The sequence below is a fragment of the Chinchilla lanigera genome, unplaced genomic scaffold (assembly GCF_000276665.1).
Source record: "Chinchilla lanigera isolate Chin_1 unplaced genomic scaffold, ChiLan1.0 scaffold00095, whole genome shotgun sequence".
NCBI classification, from domain to species: Eukaryota; Metazoa; Chordata; class Mammalia; order Rodentia; family Chinchillidae; genus Chinchilla; species Chinchilla lanigera.
In genome coordinates, this window is record NW_004955496.1 from 1,955,346 (window position 1) to 1,976,355 (window position 21,010).

The following is a 21,010-nucleotide window of genomic DNA, read 5'->3' on the forward strand; positions in this document are numbered from 1 at the left end:
CGCCCCCCGGCTCGGTCGGAGCGCGAGGTCACCGCGCGCCGCTGGGCTGGGCTGGCGCTGGCGACGCCTCCGTCACCTGTGTGGTGCCTGGTCTAGGAGGCTGCAAAACCGTGACCAAAACAAACCTGGAGAAAGTGGAATTCTTCGCCAGCTGCGCTGGGCTCCACTGCAGCTCGGGGCCCCGGGGGTGTAGTGGCTCCCCGATGACCCAGCAGGCGTCTCAGAAATGGCCCAGGAGCGAGAGTCGTCTGGGTTGCGGTTCGTCCACCTGCTGGGCGGTTTTGACCACCTCCGAGGGCAGCTTGGGCCTTACCAAGGAGTGGAGAGACCTGCCCGGCTTTCTTGCATTTGTGGATCAATGTTTTGTGTTCCCTCTTCCAGATGGCGGCCTTGTGCTTAGTGTTTACACTGGCTCCTGGGACTTGCAAATAATCAGCAAAAATAATGAGGCACCTCTGGGTGTCTGGTGTGGCTGTCATTTGTATAATCATTTTTCTGTGCTTATTAAACGTGGTGGTGACAGAAAAGAACGTGTCAGGCCAGTTCCCAAAGCTCTGAGATGTCAGGACACAGAAGCCCCCAGCCCCATGAAACTGCTCTGAAGTTAACCAAAGGCGCAACCTCACCTGGTGGAAAGTGCACTCAGAAAGGTAACCTCGAAGACACTGCTGACAATTGAATTTTATTTTCTTTGGATGTATTTTTCCTTTTCAATAACGAGTTCCTTTTCAGTTTTACAAAGTCTGGGCGCTCCGCCCAGCCAGCAGTCGCAAATGGAACGGTTGGCTGGGGTGCAGCGAATGGAAATGGAAATTGGAACCAGCAGCTTTTGCCAATCAATCAAGCTCGAGCTGGTCCTTGCGTTGATCACGTGGAGCTGTGAGATGCCAAGGTGTTGCCATAGCTGGGCAAGCGGGGTAAGCAGCCCACTCACCTGCTGCAGCGGGACCCAGAGGCTTGGCCCTTGTGGAGAGGTGCTTAAGTGACATCACACAGCTCTGTGTCCTGTGTTCCTAAGAGAGGCAGAAGTTCCAGCGCCTGCAGTGCTGTCTACACTGCTGCATGAGAGGGCTCCTGAAGCTCCTTCCTGGCCTTGGCCAGTGGCAGGGCTGGTGTGTGGATGGACTGAAAGTTTGACCAGGTGTGGTGGCGCAGGCCTGTCATCCTAGCACAAGAGAGGCTGAGGCAGGAGGATCACTGCAAGTTCAAGACCAGCCTATGCTATATAAGGGAGTTCAAGGCCAGCCTGGATTACATAGCGAGATCCTGTCTCCAAAGAAAACCCCGAAAGTAATGGTGCTGAATCTTCTTGGAGGAAGAAAGAGCGCATTGGTGATCACGTTCTTGTCAGTTTCTCCTGAGCCAGTCTGCTGTAGTCTTACAGGCGTGTCTCGGGTTTGATAGAACAAACTGATTACATTAGGGAAACGTACACCTCTGACTCCCGCTGTGCCACACCCGGCTCCTCTATGTGAGCAGCACATTCGATTCCCAATCGGTTTAGCCAAGACTCGCCACGGGCACCCCCCAGTGTTGCCTCTGCGAGGAGAAGCATTTGGGTTGGGTTTTAAATTTTGGATGAGAGCCAGGCATGATGGCTCGCTCCTGCCATCCGGGCACTCTGGGAAGCTGAGGCGTGAGGATCACAGTTTCAGCCTACCCTGGGCACTGTATCAGACCCCGTCTCAAAAGAAAAAATAAAAAAGGGCTGGGAATGTAATGGTGCGAAGGCCCTGGGTTCAATCCCCAGGGCCACACAAACAGTAATAGTGGCAGTCTGGAGCTGTGCGAAGGAGAAGCTCAGTCCTAATCTCTGTTTCCTGGAGGCCACGCAGCCCGAGGGCCTGGCTTTGCCCTTTCCCTGCCTGGGACTCCAGAGCTCGAGCCTCCTGCGTGCATTTACATGCCTCTGCTGACAGACGGCAAATCAGGAGGCTCACGTGGGGACGGGCAGCAGGAAGGTACCCAGGCCTGAGCAGCTCCACAGGAGAGCCTGACGCTGTGGTGAGTGTGGAGGCAGCCGTGTGGGCGGGCAAGGAGAGCCCTGCGCTGAGCCAGGGCCTGGGCAGCTCCACGCCGGGCTCCTGTAGGAGCCAGAGTCCACTGGAGAGGACAGGCGTTCTGGCCACTTTCTGAAGCAGCCCTGCAGTCTTCTTTCCTGAGTGTCTTCTTGAACTCTGATAAGAAACACAGTGAATGCCGCTGCTGAGTACCATCCACTCTGGGAGGCTGAGGCAGGAGGATTGCAGACACAAGCCTGGCCTGGGCCACTTAGCACCTCACCAAGACCCTGCCTCATAGTAAAAGGTAAAAAAAGGGCTGGGGATATAGCACAGTGCAAAGGCCCTGGGTTCAGTCCTAGGTGCAGAAAAAATAAGGCTTGTGAACAGCAAGACTGGGGTTCAGCTCAGCCAAGTTTTGTCTCTACCCATGCACATGAGCACGTGTGCACCACAGAAATCATCCTGAGACTTGCTCAGCGCACAAGGCCCGGTGATCTTCTCACAGATACGAGGGACCCCTGGTGCTCTTGGTCTTCATTATTTAGGGCCTGCATGTGGGGCTGTCCAGGGCGACGTCAGGGACAAGCGATAGTGAATGTCACAGCCTGCTGCCGCTCAGCCCCTGGACCCTGTGCCCTGTTGGAATTTCCAGGCGGCACCTGCTGCCAGCCCTGCCTAGCACTGGGATGGAGCCCAGGGCCCCGGCTGCTGAGCCAGTGGTCTGCCCTGAGCCACACCCAGGCCCCGGGTGTCACCAGTGCTGAGCAGTCTCTGGTGACCAGGCTGAAATCCAAGAACCAGGGGAAGGGCGCAGCTTGCCTCATCTCAACTATATCCAGTCTCACCTGATCTTGACCAAACTGTGGCCATTTTAACTAAGAAATATTCATGATTGATAAATTCTGCCAGCATCCTAGCACTCAGGAGGCTGAAGCAGGAGAATTTTCACAAGTTCAAGGTCAGCGTGGAATACAAAGTGAGACCCTGTCTCAGTTATCAGCTGAGAGTAAAGAAGCAGGATCTTCGTTTGTCTGTTTTTTGAGATAGGGTCTTGCTGTGTAGTTGAACTCACTATGTAACCCAGGCTGGCCTTGACCTTACAGTGATTACAGGTATTTGCTACCATTCCTTGCTGAGTAGAGAAGTAGCATCTTTTTTTGTGGAGGAAAGTACTGGGAATCGAACTCAGGATCTCACACTTGCTAGGCAGGTGCTGCACCCCTAACTAAATCCCTGGCCCCAAGAAGTAACAATTTGATAGGGGTTTAAGAAAAAAAGATTTCAGCATATCCTTCTTTGTGGCAGAGTAGTACTCCATTTTAGAAAGAAAAAGAAAGAGTGGACTTAGCAGCTGGCTGCAGAGAGAGCATACTTTTCTTTTTTGCTGACATTGGAGATGGGCTCCAGTGCCTTCACATTGAGCTACGTCTCCAGTCCTTTTATATTTTTTGATCTTGAGGCAACATCTTGCTAACTCATTAAGTTTTCGGGGCTGTGTGTGAACTTGGAACCCTCTTGCCTCAGCCTCCTGGAGTGCTGGGACTACAGGCACCCACCAGTGTGTCTGGCTCAGAGACCAGTTTCTAACTGCTGTATTATTTTCCCCTTTCACACACACAAAGATTTGCATTGTTTAAATATTAAGGAAATGAAATAAATCAGTCAACAAAGCAAAGCAAATTGAGAGACGACCACTTCACAAGGTGAATTCTCCGTCTTTGCTGGGCATGATGGAGCACACCTGGCATCTCAGTACTGTACTCTGGGAGGCTGAGGCAGGAGGATCACAAGTTCCAGCTCAGCCTGGGCAACTTGATGACTTAGATCCTGTCTCAAGGTAAAAAATAAAAAAGGAACTGGGGATGTAGGTTAGTGTGATGGCCCTGGATTCCATCCCTGTACGCCCCCCACGTACACTCGAGCATACACATTGTGCACACTTGGGATCACCTCCCCACTGCACCAACACAAGTCTTGATGTCCAGGTCTGGCCAAATAAAAACACATCTCAAAGAAAGGATTTGTTTTTCCATTCTTGAGCATCCAAGTTTCATAGAGTAGTAATTGGTTACATAAAAAATTTCCAGAGCTGGGTGTGGTGGTGTTTGCCTGTCATCCCAGCACTCAGGAAGATTGCAGCGAGTTTGAGGCCAGCCTGGTCTACATAGTGAGACCCTGTCTCAAAAAAAAAAAAAAATCCATGGCTCCATTTCCCTGGGGCTCCATCCCCGAAATGCACACTCAGGCGTTGTGCTCTGGATGGGGTCCTGTGGAGGGGAGCTGCAGCCCCCAACAGGTGCAGGGTTCATGGGGCCTGGGGCACACACAGGACTGTCGGCATGAGCTGATCCCTCTTCTCCTGAGGGGAGAGGCCCCAGGGGCGGCTGCTTCTCTGTGTTTCTGTCCCCTGGGGAAGAGGCTGGGGCAAGATGCAGAGGTGCAGAGCGGTGCCCAGCCTGGGCCGGGGCTTCTGTCTCCTGAGGGTGCCGCCCACCTGCCTGCCAGCCCACCAACCAGCGTTGAGGACAAACCTGGGTGACCTCATGTCAGGCAACCCTGTTTCTGACCGCAGCCCCTGGTCAAAGAGAGTGACCCTGTGACCTCTAGGTACAGCCTGCTGGTTCTTAGCAAGTGCTGGCCTTGTTTGTTTGTTTGTTTGTTTTTGTTTTGTTTTGTTTTTTGTTTTTTTTTTTGAGACAGGGTCTCACTATGCAGTTCAGGCTGGCCTTGAGCTCACACTGTAGCCCAGGCTGGTCTCGAACTCAAAAGGATCCTCCTGCCTCAGCCTCAGTGTTGGGATTACAGGCATGCACCACCACGCCCGGCCTGTTTTTGTTTTTATGACAGACAAATAAACTTCTATTTATTTATTTATGTATTTAGTTATTTATGTATTTTGGTTTCTTGAGATAGGATCTTGCTCAGACAAATAAACTTCTATTTATTTATTTATGTATTTATTTATTTATGTATTTTGGTTTCTTGAGATAGGATCTTGCTCTGTAGTCCAGGCTGGCCTTGAACTCACTATGTAGCCCAGGCTGGCCTCCAACTCATGGCAGTCCTCCTGCCTCAGCCTCCTGAGTGCTGGGATTGGAGGTATGCACAGACCCGTCCACTGTCTTCATTTTGCAAGAGTTCCAACTTTGCCTTGGGGCCCAGCCCCGTAATCCCCTGCAAGCCTAATGACCTCACAAGGTCCCTGAATACTCCCACAATAGGCATAGATACTTGTGGCCAGCAAGTCCCCTCCTCGCTGAAATTCCCTCGGGAGAGCAAAGTAAGGTGACATCACGGCTTCACCAGAGCTGTGATTGCGGAGTGGTGAAAGGAGGAGCAGACAGCAGCCCCTCACCCAGGAGGCACCGCTGTGGAGCATGCGACATCTCTGAAGAGCTGTTAGGTCGACTCCCAGCTTCCAACCCACTGCCCAGCAGGGGAGAAAGTGCGGACAAGAAAGATGAGGAACAGGATCTGAGCAGAGGGATGAGGGGCTGACTGTCGGGCGCCTGGGACGGCGCTTCTATGTGGAGCTTAGTGCACACGGAAAGGGACACACAGCACCCACTACGGTTAGTAAGACCTGGTGTTTCAGAACCAGCAACAGGGGTCAGACACCAAAAGTTACTGAGAGAAAACATAGGTCCAACATAAAAGATGAGGGCCCGGCCTGAAGGGTCCTGGGACGCTGCCTACAGCCAGGGTGCTAGCTGAGTTGGAGGGATGCCTGATCCCCAGCCAGACGGGTGCAAGCTGAAGGAGAGTTATCTTTTTGATATGGAACCTGCAGGGTCGAGGCAGAGTCTTGGTATTTTTCCCAGGTTGACTAGGGATTCAGGATCCTCCTGCCTCAGCCTCAGGAGCATCGGGGATGACTGGGGTGTGCCACTGTGTCCTGCTAGGACACTTTCTTACGAGGCTGTTCTTCAGGTGAAGGAGTTCATCTGTGTAAAGTAGATGCGTCAGCCTGACTTGGGGTTTATGTTAGGAAATCAGACCTCTCTGCACTCAAAGCTCAGAAACAACTGAGAGGAGATATGGAGGAGTCTCTGGCTTTGCTTTCAGGGAACGTTGCTTGGAGGAAACCGAGACCTCCCTGTGGCACCCGCTTCCCACTCACCCGTGTCCCCCTCGGCCCCTGGCTGTGGGAGCCATGCCCTTCTCTCCTGGAAAGGCAGTTTACTACAGGGTAGGCAGAAGTAGGGTGGTCCCATGTGTCTGTTTTCCAGGGCTCAGGATGACAGAAGCTGTGGTCGCACATCTTGCCGGCTGGAGGCCGAGTCAGGGTTAGCAGGACAAAGCTCCCTCTGAAGCCTGCCCCAAAACAAGCCTTCCAGCTCCTAGCGGCCCCAGACAGTCCCTGTCACCTTCATCTTCATCATCACATGGAGATCCACCTGGCCTTCCCAGCGGCAACCCTCGTATCTGTGCCTGTGTCCAACTCTCCTCATCTTCTCCAGACCTGCATCAGAATTAGGGACTACGTAACTTCATTTTAACTTGGTTACCTCTGTGTCCACGTAATGTTACATTTTGAGTTATTGCAGCCGAGGACTTCAGTGTCCCTTTATAGGGGGACATAATTCAACTCATAACATCTTAAAAACAGGCTCTGTAAAATTAAGACCAAACTGAGCATGGTGGTGCATGCCTGTAATCCCCAGCACTAGGGAGGCTGAGGCGGGAGACTCTCCATGAGTTTGAGGGCACCCTAGGCTACATAGAGAGTTCAAGGCCAGCCTGGACTAGATAGTGAGATCCCGTCTCAAAATAACCCAACCCAAAACCAAACAAACGGCTTCTATTCCTTCTTCCTCACATCATCACCAACCGGAGGTTCCACTCCTCTTCCAGTTTTCTCCTCCCAGGGCTGGAGTTGGGAAGCCCTTCTCCCTGTGGACAGCAAGGAGGTGTCAACAAATGGCCCCATCCCCATCCTCAAACGGCAGCCGGAGGCGGCTGGGGGACTGGGGATGGAGGAGAGAACAATCTTCTGTGACCCGGCCTTCTCCCCACGCTCCTGTAGTTTCAGGGTGGGAGGGGAACATTTTTATCCACTTGACACAGCCTGCTCATGTGGAGCAGAGGCAGGCACTTGTCTTTTCACTGGGGAGCATTTATCTGAATTCTGCCACAGCGCTGAGTACCTGGGCCTCACCACCGCCCCAGGCCGACCCCTGCCCCTCTGACTGGGAGCCCTGCAGAACAGAACTGCTCTGTGTGCACCTTTGCTGCCTGGTTTGCTGCCTGTCACTTTGGAGGTGAGGCTTGTTTTCTTCTTGTTTTTGAGACAAGGTTTTACTAAGTTATCCAGACTGGCCTCAAACTCAAGATCTTCCTGCCTCAGCCTCCAAAGTAACTGGGAGCTACATACCAAGGCCATCAGCCAGATTTGAGTTAAATGACTTTTGTCTTTTTGAGACAGAGTCTCCCTGTTTAGTTCAGGATAGCCTTGGACTCACTATATAGACCAAGATGGCCTCAAACTTGTGATCCTCCTGCCACAGCCTCCCAAGTACTAGAATTACAGGTGTGTTGTAACCCTAACTCACACTGAGCTAGTTTTGAGTTAAATTAATGAATACTATTTTTTTGTTTTTGAGACAAGGTCTTGCTCTGTGGGCTGGTGGGAATTTGGGGCAATTCTCCTTCCTCAGCCTCCTAAGTGCTGGGATTATGGGCATGTGCCACCATGCCTGGCTCAGTGGATACTATTCTTACCAAAGGAGCTTTTCAAGATTCTCCTGATTGATCAGTTATCACAGTCTGGGGAGTAATCTGATCAGCAGTTGTGATTGCTTCGTTTGCAGAAACAGCCCCATCCAGGTAACCACCTGTATGCGGAGGAGGCTGTCCACGGCTGGTGTGTCCTTGATGGCTGGACTTCCCCCTGGCAGCTGCCATGGCCAGGTCCTCCTGGGTCCTGCATGGTCACCATGCCAGACACGGGTCCTGGGTGTTCCCAGGGAGCTCCTGCTGTCTCTGGAAGGGCTCTGCCTGGCTCAGTGGATGACAGGTGGCCCCTGGCCATTGTCACAGCTGCAGGTGGGGGTCAGGGGAAGAAGCGAGTGACTTTGGTTACATTCTGCTTTGCACCAGGATCCTGGGGCCCCTGGAACACAAGCTTGGTCTAATAAATCCACAGAAAGATATGAGCAGCACAGGGATCTTAAATCAAAATCCGGTGGTAACGGAGTGCACAGCCTGCTTTGCTGGCAGCCTGGAGGCTGAGAAAGGCGGCTTCCTAATTCAAAAGACAGCCCCGCGGGCAAAGGGCTGCCTGGACCTTTGAACACATGTCTACCAACTTCTGCTTCTTTCCTTCCTTCTCCTCACAGGGCTGGGACTTGAACCCAGGGCTTCCTGTATACCAGGCAAGCTCTCTGCCACTGAGCCCCAGTCCAGTTTGTGTTGCTTAAGACATCAGTTCACTTCTTAAGGGAGGCTTTGTTATGCGCTCACTGTTTTCCAGGCACTCAGGAGGACACGGAGGAGTCAGGAAAGGGTGAGAGCCAGGGTTGGCTCACAGCACCTGTAGACACCTTCTTCTCTTTCTTAGGTCATCAAGCCCCAGCACCTCCAGCTGGCCCTCAACAGACATTCACTGAATGACTTACCGAAGTCACTGGCCACACATTAATAAAGCCGATGTCAGCCCCAGCGTTAAACTACCCAAAGCGTGTATCATACTCACAGGGTTCAGCGAACACCAGAAAGACATCCCCTAGGAATTTAGTTGGGGCTTTGCTAGCTGGGAAGGTGCTCAAGGGTGTGTCCCTCAGGACATCACAGCCTCCACTGCACTGCACCCTGAGTCCCAGCAGGCCCTCGGGGATTCATTCATCCTGTCACCAGCTGCGGGGCACCGCCTCCCGGCTGCCCTGGCCAGTCCAAACCCGAAGCTCCAGAGTGAGGCAGTGCCGAGGAGCGGGGCGTGGGTGGCTCTGCTCTGGGACACGTAGGCCAGCAGGCGTGTTAGATTCTCATCGATTTCTCATATCATCGTACTTTGAAAATAGAACCATGAATTATGCATGGTCCAGGCCGATCAGAAACTGCAGAGCAACTACACTTAGCCCAGACCTGCTCTCAGCTGGCGGGAGGGAAGACTTCTAACAATGATCCATGGGCAGTGGACTCCGCAGCGAGATCCTGTCTCAGAAAACCAGTATCAGCCAATCCGATCAGTAAAAAAGTGTTCAAAATTCGGTGATTGTGTGGGCAAAGAGAAGCGTCAGGAGCTTAGGGGCGCTGTCACAGGGAGTTTCTTTTGTACTCCGGGTCTGGGGGACGCGGTTGGATTCAGAGGCTCGGAACTGCGAGATGCACCCCGAGCCGTGGACCCGCGCCCGTGTGGAGGGTGGGAGGCGAGCCCGGGAGCGGGAGCAGCACGCAGGCAGGGAAGCTCAGCTCTCCAGGAGCCAAAGGCACCCGGCTTCGCGTTACGTCTTTGAGGTGGACCGCTCCGCGCAGGCCACGGTGCGCGGGTTTATCCCGCAGCTAGGTGTTGTTCGAGGGTGATGGGCGACTAGGGGGTGGGGAGGACAGCAGCGCTTATGGGCAGCGACAGAAATTCAGAGCAGCAGTCCCAGGGGCTGGGTCCCCCCAGAACATCCAGTGCTGCAGCATTTGTGCAAACAGCGGGCAGAGTTGGAGCCCCGAGAGGTCCCCACGGGAAGGGCAGGAGCTTACCCTGCCCTCAGCTCAGGGAACCCACGGGTTCAGGGACTCCGCATGCCCTGGCCCCTTCTCCCAAGCTTGAAGGAAGTCATCTCCCTTTGTGTCTCTTAGCAGCGAGCAACCCCCAAATACCACAAAATCCTGGACATCCCTGGGCAGAGTGCTTGTGGGCCTGCTCTCCTTTGCAAAGCATGGACTTCGAGGTTGGTGTTTTGTGTGTGTGTGTGTGTGTGTGTGTGTGTGTGTGGTGCTGGAGATTGGACCCAGGCTACATTCTTGCCCTTCTACCCTTTTTTTTTTTATCTTTCCAAGTTTCTGTGTTGCCCAGGCTCACCTTGAAGTCATGATCCTCCTGCCTCAGCTTCCCAGAGTGCTAGGATAATGTGTGTGCACCACCACGCCCAGTTTGGGACTTTGTTTTTGTTTAATATCCTAACAATAAGCACCAAGGAGTATGTACCTTCTAAGAGGCTTTTGTAAGTGTACAATTCATCACCTTGAGCATTTGGCTGGGAAGTGATGCTCTTCGTGTAAACTTAGTGGATGGGAATCATGTGTTGGACCACAGCGTTCCAACCCTGACAACCCAGGTGAGCAGGAAACGGGCTTTATGACTTCATTCATCAAATACTTTTTTTAAAAAGGAAGTTGCATTAAACATTATTTATAGATCACTAAATGGGTTATATGATCTGCTGATTGAGGTGGCTTAGGTCAAAAGAGTAATAAATCCTCCACTTTCAGCAAATATTATGGATCCCAGCCACACCTGCCCCAGAAGGAACGGAATAGACTGGGGAGGCAGTGGACAGATTGTGTCGGAAGATTGAGGATGAGAACAAACTGCTTCAGGCAGCACCGGATATCCAGAGCCTACGCCCTGCTTGGTACACACCTGGCCGCCTCTGGTCCTAGGGCAGTAAACCTGGGTGAATTCTGACCTTTGTGCCTTGCTTTGTAGGAAAATAACTTCCCAGTCCTCCATCTCCTTTGCTTAACCCTACGAATAATGGGAAAAGGATAATAACCCACTCCCACCTAGGATTATGGTCACAAGGAGAAACGGCCGTAAAGCTACTGCGCCATGTACACAGGGTCCATAGAACTGAGCAGTGTAAGGTTTTAAGACAGGGCAACAGGACACTTCCAGCGGAAAGGACGTTCTCAGTACAGTGACCCCATCTTCCCTGTGCACAGAACCAACCAGAAAAGTACATTTTGGACCACTCAGAATCTTACTATTTTCCATCCCTCATTTGAATTTGGTGCTGTTCACAGGACTAATCAGAAGATGTTCTTTGCAATCCTTCATTTGCTTGTGAGCACAGCCAATCAAAAGACTCTGCCCCTGATCCTTAATTTACATAAACCCCAAAACTAAATGCACTTTTGAATAGGACAGTTCATTCCTGGTATGCCACCAAGAGAGTAAGTAATAGGACAACTGTCCCAGTGCCTTATTTACATGAAGAGAGGCAGAAGATCCAGGAATTCCAGATACAAAAGGCCTGGGGCTGGGGATTTAGCTCAGCGGCAAAGCGCCAGCCTGGCAAGCGCAAGGTTGTGAGTTTGATTCCTGGTACCAGAAGAAAACCAAAAACCAAAAAACAACAACAACAACAAAAAACAGATACAAAAGGCCCTTTCCTTTATCCTTTTTTTCTTTTTCTTTTTTTTTTTTTTTGTACCAGGAACCGAACTCATAGCCTTGCGCTTGCTAGGCAGGTGCTGTGCCGCTGAGCTATATCCCCAGCCCCTTTCTTTTCTCCATAGGCTGCTGTAAGTATATTTTTTCTGCCTTCAATAAATGTACACTTCTGCTGACTTTTCTGTGTGTTACCAAGAGCCTAGGAAGAAGCCCCCAGGACCCTCCACCCAGTAACATTTCCAGTGCGTGTTTCCCAGGCCCCACTCACCCTCAGATGTGACTCGGCTCTGACAGCGTTGTCACACCACTCTCACGCCCCTGGCAAGGCTGGGCCCTGGAGACCGGATGGTGGCCATGAAAAATGAGACCAGCAGGATCCCCTGCGCTACTCTCAGGTTATGAGATGCTGCGCTCTCACTGGCTGCCCGCCAGGCCCACTTTAAATGTCCACACTTCTGAGCGAGAGTGAAAATGAGATGCTCTGAGTCGTGAAGGGGCCTAAAAGTGGGATTTCACCCACTTTCTACCATGTTTTGTTCCAAAATGAATGTGCTTTTTGCAGTTGCTTCATGAGGTTCAAGAGACTCAATGGCACATTTTGGCTACCTGCTGATCTTTTCAGGAATGACCCCCCTGCAAGAAGACTGGTCCAAGGGTTTGTTAATTTGGAAAGAAGGCTAGTAAAGAGGAAAAAGATTACTTAGCTCGAGCCAAGTAGCATTTTATTTAGAGTTATACAGACAGCATTGCTGATGCTATGATTTGTGTTGGCACTTTGCTTGGTATCACAGTTAAAGTAGATTAGGACACTGCTATAGTGGAAAATCTCTTTAACTTTTCTATTAAGTCTCACATTATGTGATGATTCTTTTAATCTCCTAGGAAATTTTGAAGTCCTTAAAAACAAGTAAACACTGAGAAAGTCAACGTGGGTATCATCAAGACAAGAAACTAAGCCAGGGGTAGTGGTACATACCTGTTATCCCAGAACTCAGGGGACTGAGGCAGGAGGATTGCTGTGAATCTGAGGTTAGCCTGGGCTACCTAGTGAGTTCAAGGCTAAACTACATAGAGACCCTGTCTCAAAAATAAAAAAAATAAAAAAAAAAAGAAATTAGACAGCAAAATAGCAACTAAAAATTAACTTTTTGTATTGTATTAGTTTTCTGCAAATTCAACTTTTCCTGTTGCTATAGTTAATCTGTGCAAATTCATTGTCTAGGATGGGTGTGCTGGGTAGCTTTCTGTCACTATGACAAAGCCCTGCAATAATCAAGCTTAAAAGAGGAGAAACTGGGCTTCCAGTGTCACAGGTTTCTGGGCACAGGCAGCGGGGCCATTGACTCAGGGCCTAGGGTAAGGGAGCAACTCCTGGCCAGGGTATAGGGTGGCATGAGATGGCCCTGCTGGTCTCATATTTTGTGGCTGCTGTCCAGCTCCAGGCCCCAGCCTCACCAGGGGCATGAGGGTGGCGTGACAGCACTGTCAGAGCCAAGTCACATCTGGCAGTGAGTGGGGTCTGGGAAACACTCACTGGAAATGTTACTGGGTGGAGGATCTGGGGGACCTCTTCCCAGGTTCTTGATGATACACAAAAAAAACAGCAAAAGATGTTAAATATCCTCAAAAGCCCATGTGTTGAAGGCCCAGTCTCAGTCTGTGGTGCAATTGGGAGGTGGCGGGACCTTTAAAAGGCAGGCCTAGTGAAAGAGCATTAGGTTGTTGGGGGCATGGCCTTGAAGGGGATACTGGGCCTTGCTCCTTCCTGGTTCTTTCTCTCTGTTTCCTGGCTGCCATGATGTGAGCAGTTCTGTGTCACATCTCTGGGATGAATCCCACCTGGTCATGGTGTATAATCTTCTTGGTGATTAGCTGCATTCTGTTTGCCAGTATCTTACTGAGAATTTTTACATCTATGGTCATTATGGAGATTGGCCTATAGTTTTCTTTTTTGATTGGGTCCTTTTGTTTTGGTATCAGGGTAAAGCTTGCTGCCAGGAATGAATTTGGGAGTATTGTTTCCCTTTTAATTTCATTAAAGAGTTTGAGAAATAGTAGTGTCAGCTCTTCTCTAAATTTCTTGTAAAATTCAGCAGTGAATCTGTCAGGGCCTTGGCTTTTCTTTGTTTGTAGGTTTTTAGTTACTTCTTCAATTTTATTGATTGATAAGGTTTATTTAGGATTTTTATATCTTCTTGACTGAGCATTGGTAATACATATGTATCTAGGAATCTGTGCATTTCTTCTGCATTTTCTATCTTACTAGAATATAAGTTCTCGAAGTAGGAATAGATGACCTTCTGGATTTCTACAGGATTCATTGTGATTTCACCCTTTTCACTTCTAATTACATGGATTAGTCTCTTTTTCCTTTTTTGATATGGTTGGCTAAGGTTTGTCAATTTTATTTAATCTTTCAAAGAGCCAACTCTTTGATTCATTGATTCCTGTGTTAATCTTCATTGCATTAATTTCTGCTCTGACCTTTATAATTTCTTCCCTCATGTGAACTTTGGGTCTGGCTTTCTCTTCTTTTTCTAGAACCTTGAAGTTCAACCTTAGGTTGTTTATTGAAGCTCACTCCGTTTTCGTGATATGGGAATTCACTGTTATAAATTTCCCTGGTGGGTCTGCTTTCATTATATCCCATAAGTTCTGGTGTTTTGTATCAGAACTGTCATTTAATTGTAGAAACTGTCTAACTTTTTGTGTATCCACTTTATTTTATTAATATTTTTTTGGTACCAGAAATTGAACTCAGGACTTCCCACTTACCAGGCAGGTGCTGTGCCACTGAGCTAAATCCTCAACCCAAACTAATTTTTTCTTTAATTTTATTTTGACCCATTGGTTATTCAAGAGGGTTTTATTTAATTTCCATGTGCTTATGAAGTTCATATGGTTTCTTTGGCCATTGATTTCCAATTTCATTGCACTATGGTCTTATAATATGCATGAGATAATTTTAATTCCTTTGCATTTACTTAAGCATGTTCTATGAGCTATCATGTGGTCTAATTTGAAGAACATCCTCTGTGCTGCTGAGAAGAATGTGTATGTAGCCATCAGTGTGTATATAACCATCAACATACAATGGGATGTTGTGGGGTGGAGCACTCTGTAGACATCTACTAAGTCCATTTGTTCAAAAATTTGGTTCAGCTCTAATATTTATTGTTGATTTTTGATTTTTCTTCTAGTTGATTTATTCATGACAGTGGGGTATTAAGATCCCATAATATAATTGTGTTAGTGCTTATTTGATTTTTCAGGTCTGTTAATATTTGTTTTATATAATTGGGCAACTTGGTATTTGGTGCATATATATTTATGGTTGTTATTTCTTCCTCTTGAATTGTTCCCTTTACAAGACTATAATGACCCTCTTTGTCTCTCTTAATCATTCTTGGCTTGAAATCCACTTTGTCTGCAAATAGAATAGCTACCCCTGTTTTTTTCCAGGTTCCTATCACATGGAATATTTTTTTCCATCTTTGATGGAAAGCCTATTAATTTCTTTTTTAATTAAATATATTTCTTGTATGCAGTATATTGTTAGATCTTGCTTCTTGATCCCTTCTGCCAGTCTGTTTCCTTTTATTGGTGAATTGAGACCATTAACATTGATGGTTATATACAATATATATTGACTTATCCTTGTCATGTTATTTTTCTATTGTTGGTTCCCTTTTTTCTTCTCTGTTTAATTGCTTGCCTTGCCTGGTAGGGTAGTTGGAGTTCATGGAGTTGTAGTCCTTGTTATAGCTCTCTAGAATGTCCTTAAGAACATTTTGAGTGTTCATTTGGTGTTCATGAATTTCCTCAGGTGTTCTTTGTCATTGAAGTATCTTTTTTCTCCATGATTTTTGAAAGATAATTTTGTAGGATACATCAGTCTGGGTTGGAGGTTATTCTCTTTTAGGGCTTGAAATATTTCACTCCAAGCTCTCCTTGATTTGAGGGTTTTGTGTTGAGAAGTCAGCTGTGATTCTGAGGGTTTTCCTTTATCAGTGATTTGTTTATTTTCTCTAACAGCTTTTAATATTCTGTTCTTGTGTTGAATTTCTGGAATCTTAACTATTATATGCCTTGCTGTAGATTTTTTTGATCATGGCTAATTGGAGTTCTATATGCCTCCCTTAACTGTATGTCAAATTCTTTTTCCCTGCTGCAGAAGTTGAGGTTTTTTATGTCATTTGTGCTCTCTTGCTTTTTCATTGACTCCAATCAATTTATGTTATCTTCTTTGCATCACCTAGCAGCTACTGGAAGGTTTTCTTGTAGTCCCTTACTGTTTTTAAGAAATATTTCTTTTCATAATTGCTAACTGCAAGCGTATCTTCTATATCCGAGATTCTGACCTCATACTGGTTTTTTTGGTTGCATTACTTTCTGTGGCATTTTTATGCTCCTAGATATCTGTTTGAGTCTGTTTCATGAATAACATTTCTTTCCTATGTTGGTCATTCATGGTTTCCATCATTTTCTTAAGCTCCTTTTTTTTTGTCTTTAATGCTTTAGAATCACGAAGCATGATTTTCATTGTGGACACCATCTCTCCAGTTATCTGATAAATTATTTCTGATTTTATTTTGTCTAGAGCCTCATTCATTTGCTTTGTTGTTACTATTTCAGAGTGGCCATGTGGGTGGCTTCTGGATTGTCACACCTCATTGCCTCCTGGGTTTGCCTTTGGTGAATGGGATATATGGGGTTGCCTCTTGTTTAAGTGCCTTTCGTTTTCTGGTTTTTTTAGTTTAATTTCTGGGTTGATGCTTATAAATTGCCTATGGTGAGTTGCTTTTTTGCTAGTATTTAGAACCCTTAGGAAATGACTATCTCTGAGGTGTCTTCCAGGCATATCTAGTGTTTGCATTTTGCATCTGTTGCAAGATTCTACCTCTTCAATTTGTTGGGGATGAGAAGTTGCTGCCTGCTTGGCTCATCCCCTGTTTCTTTGGCACTGTCCCATAGTATTTTCTATGACCCTTAGGCAATCTCAGTCTTGGTACACCAGGAAGAACAGCTGGTTAGACCAATTATGTCACTTTTGGCTAAAGTAATACAATCAACAATAACAATAGCATCAAACACACTCTAGAAAATGACGGGTATCCATTAATTTGCCACCATTAACCATATGAACTAGGCTTGTGATTATATAATAAAATCTAAAACAAACCAGAAAATTATATGTAGTAAATAAGTGGTCAATATGCTAATTTTACCCTTGGGAAAAATTTAAAAGGGGTTATATAGAGAGCTCTTCCCAGTCCTCATCATGGCCCAGGAAGTTTATACTTGTAATCTCATAAAAAGCTGTTGGAATTCTAGCTAGTTAATTCTAATCTACCACTTCCAGTATAACCCATGGTGAGAATAAAGACACTAGGGTGTATTTGTAGTTATGGGGAGCCAAGGGGTCCTAAGTCCAGCCACAATGATGGCCATCCAGAACAAATGCTTTGACCCAAGGCCAAACCCAGGTTTTATTCATTCATGAAGAAGAAAGTGGCTTGAGGATGAGTGATTGTGAAAACCATGGGAAGTAGGTGAATGCCATGAGCTGGGCTAGGGAAGAGGCCTGAAATCACCTGTGCAAAGGTAGAGAAGGATATATGGAAAGAGTAATCTGCATAATCTCAATAATAACAATTGAGATAGTATCTAATGTTTTGGGGTCTGTGCTTTACCTCTGATGTGTAATCATTTAATCCCCAGGGAGTTATAGCCTCTATCCTGAGGTTCAGTTCCAGCCGACAGTGTGGAGCATTGACTCACACATCCTGCCTCATCCGGGCTCACTCATGGGAACAGTGGGGGGGTGTCTGGGAAACACACTTGCCATCTTCAAAGTCTACCATCAGCACCTCAGCTAGATGCATTGCTTAAAGCCAATTGATAGGATAAGGAAAGGTCCTAGCCAGCTCTGTACATTGATATGAGGAAACAGAGTTAGGCTATGCATGGAAATAGAGCCAGGCTCAGCCAAAATGGGGGCAATTGTTTCTCTTTCAAGGAGTCACCTAGGTGGTCCTCCATAGGGTTAGGGAAAAAGTAGAGAAATAGAAGAGAAAGAAAAGATTAGAAGCAAGACTGGAGGACAAAGAGAGATTATACAAACTTTGGGAAATTTGTGCAGAAGACAGGAGGGAAAGAGAAGGAAGCGATAAAAGGAAGCACAAAACAAAATAACAACCACAAAGAAGCTAGAAACCACATTTACACTCATATAAAAGCAAGATCAAGCAATGAAGGAGAAAAACAAAAAAAAAAACAGGGAAAGAGAGAAAAATCCATTTCCAGGTTTGTCTCTGCTGTCATGATGTGTGGAGACAAATCCACATCTGTGTTGATTTATCCCAGCAAGCCAGCAGTAGCTTTATGGTGGGGCAGTGGATAATCTCAGTGAGGCTTTATTTCCCCTGAAGTTCAGGCTGGTTTCTGGCTGTGAGGCTGGGACCAGATAACTTCAGCCTGCGGGAGTCAGCACACCTTAAACTCAACTGGGAGTTGCTAAATGGACCCAGCAGTTATTCTGAGTTCTAAGCTCAGTTGGCCTCTCTCCAAGATGGCTCCCAGCCAATCGATCTCTCCCAAGGGACAACCAAGCCCTCAGCACTCACCTCCAGCTAGTGCAGTCCTTCATGTCCACTGCTCCCTTTCCTCTTACATTGCTTCACCTCTCTATGGAGGCCTCTGGGGTCCCAAGCAGTCACTATATGCCCCCAGGTTTGAACCACCTCACCCCCACAGTGAGTCCCAAATGAGAAGGCACTGCTGGCTACCTCCTTCTTCATTGAAGTTTCTCCCTTCAATTTCTCTGTGGTCTTCAAATAGTGCTTTAGATCCTCTCTGGGTCCTTGGGACCCACTTCCCTCCTTCTTCTCTTCCTCACATTGCTATACTCCAGTGTCTGGATACTAAATCTCAGAGAGGCTCTTTCTCTGCTGCTCCCCGCTCTGCCATCTTCCCAGAAGTCCCACCCTGATGCTGTTATTTCTAGTGTGATTAATTTCCTAAAAGAATCTCTGCTTGGACTTGGACATAGATTTCGTGCTCCCTGTGCTACTCCATCCCGCAGCTCTCTTGAAGTCATTCCCACTAAAAATGCTCTGGGGAACCCAGAAGCTGGAATCTGGGTGGGAAGTGGCTTTTCCAGAAGCTCAGCTGTGTGACCAGAGCACCAGATTGCAGGAATCGAAGAGACAGGGCCAGGTTGTGGCTGCTGTTGGGGAGGATGGAATGAATTGTCCAGAAAATGACTCTGGGGCAAGGCTGAAAACTATAGTGAGCAAGGTATGGTGGCTCATGGGCTCATGCCTGTGATCGCAGCACTTGGGAGACTGAACCAGGAGGATTGCCAGGAGTTCAAGGCCAGCCAGGGCTACAGGGTGAGTTCATGGCCACTCTGAACTACACAGCAAGAACCTGCCTCAAACAAACAAATAAAGAAACAAACAAGGGCTGGGGTTCTAGTTCAGTCACAAAAGCACCTGCCTGGCAAGCACAAGTTCCCACGTTCAAGTTCTGGTACCAAAACAAAAAACAAACAAACAAACAAAAAAATACCAAAACCAACAACAAAGAAACAAAGAAAACTATGGTGAAAGCTTACATTAAAAACAATTTATTGCAGTAAAAGACACATTATTATGAATCACCCTCAGAATCCTCCCCCTGGCTTCAAACACACTTAGCCCATGGTTCTTACCACTTTCTGGAGCAGGTCTGAAGTCCTCTTGCCTGAGTGTCTTTAGTTGCACTATTGTGCCTGCCTAGATATTCTGAATGGATTCAAAACTTTTCTCTCTTATGGTCATTTTGACTGTGGGAAGGAGCCAGAAGTCCCATAGCACCAGATCCGGTGAGTAAGGAGGATGAGGACACACCGTCATGTTTTTACAAGCCTGCCTTTCCGTTTGATGGCATAGGCAGCAGCATTTAGCATGTTTTTGATCACACCTCAAAAAGACACTCAGGAAAGAGGACTCCAGAGCTGTTGCAGAAAATGATGAGAAGGATGGGATGAGTGTGTTTGACGAGAAGAGAGGACTGTGGGGCAATTTGCGCCAATGTGTCTTTCACTGCAATACATTTTTAAAATGAAATATTTGCCATATATTTTGATCATGCCTTGTACTCTGGGCTTGTAGTGGGATGAAGAGTGAGTTTGTGTGCGTGTGTGTGTGTGCGTGAGTCTTCGTGCGAGATAGTAGTACCTACCCCACCAACACTGCTTGATTCCTCCTTCACTGTACGCTCGCTCACTCAGCGCTTTAAGACAAAAGACATGGAGCGAGAGGGCGGACATAAAATGACAGGCAGAGCAGATATGGTCTTTGCCCTCTTGGGATTTACAGTGCAGCTGAGCCCACAGATTTTAATCAGGTCATATCTCGAGCTGCAGACTCTCAGTGCTTTCTGCTGCCACTTACCCTGTGCCAGAGGCTTTGTAACTACTCACTTATTTACTACTCGTGACTGTCCATGAGCGAGGGGCAGTTATTACCCTCATGTGACAAGGAAGCTGACGTCAGCTGGTGCATACACGGTGGGCTGGAGGCCAGCCAGCTGGCACAAGTCCGTACTCTGAGCTTTCCTTCAAATTCTGCCTGTGTTCTGCGCAGAAGTAGGTTGCTGTAGTGGCTTCTAATGGGGTACCTGGTCTGACTTGAGGAGAAGAAATGCAATTAGGCAGAAGTTCCAAAAAAGGTACAGTTGTTCATGTTAAATGCTCTAAGTGGTTCAAGGCATATGATATCAGGGATAGGGTATTTCCTCAGAAGTGGTGGTATACACTATACTTTTACCAGTCTTGGAGGCTGAGGCAGGAGGATCACAGTTTCAAGCCCAGCCTGGGCAACTTAGTGACTCAGTGAGATCTTGTTTTAAAATTAAAAAAAAAAAAACCTGGGGATATAGTGAAGGCCCTAGGGTCAGTCCTTGCCTGGGGGTGAGGGGAAGGCATATAATAGAAAAAGTAGAAATTTTTAAAAAAAGAACAGAAAAAAGACTTTTTTAGGGATGATACCGCTGGTACGTTAGGAGGTCTTCAGTTTTCAAACACTTTAAGAGCACAGAGCCTGTCACAGCGCCTGGAATTGTCCAGGTCCTTAGCCAAGGCCACCAGGCCCTGCAGCACTAGGTTCCTGGGTTACAAGCTGGCAGGGAATTTGCTTGGCAAGATGTGGTGCCCGGCCTCTGCGGGGACTGGGGTCTTCTCACTGACATAGACAGTGTTGTGGCCAGGCCCTGCTGCCGCAGATGATGTGGAATTTCGGGGAGCGGGGCCCACAGTTTGGGTTAATTAAAAGCTGCCCCAGTGAGTCTGATGTGGGCAGCAGCTGGGAACCACGTATGCAGGCCTAGCTTTTTGGAAACTGCACATTTCCCTGATGACTGTTTTTCATGTTGTGTTTATTACACTATCTTGTAACTGAGGCTCGCCTTGCACTTTAATGTACGCCTTTGCCCAGGTTTTCAAAGGCAAAGATAAAACAGCCCCCCACGTCTGGCCTTCCTCCACTTCCTCAACAGCAGAAAGAAAGCCAGGTCCGGGCCTCCCCGTGTCTGTCACCCCCTCACCCTGTGGTCGCTCCAAGCAAGGAGCTGAGCTCAGCGGCTGCTGCAATGCCTGTGCTTGGTTAGCGACAAACAGTGTCTCTGGGACTGGAAT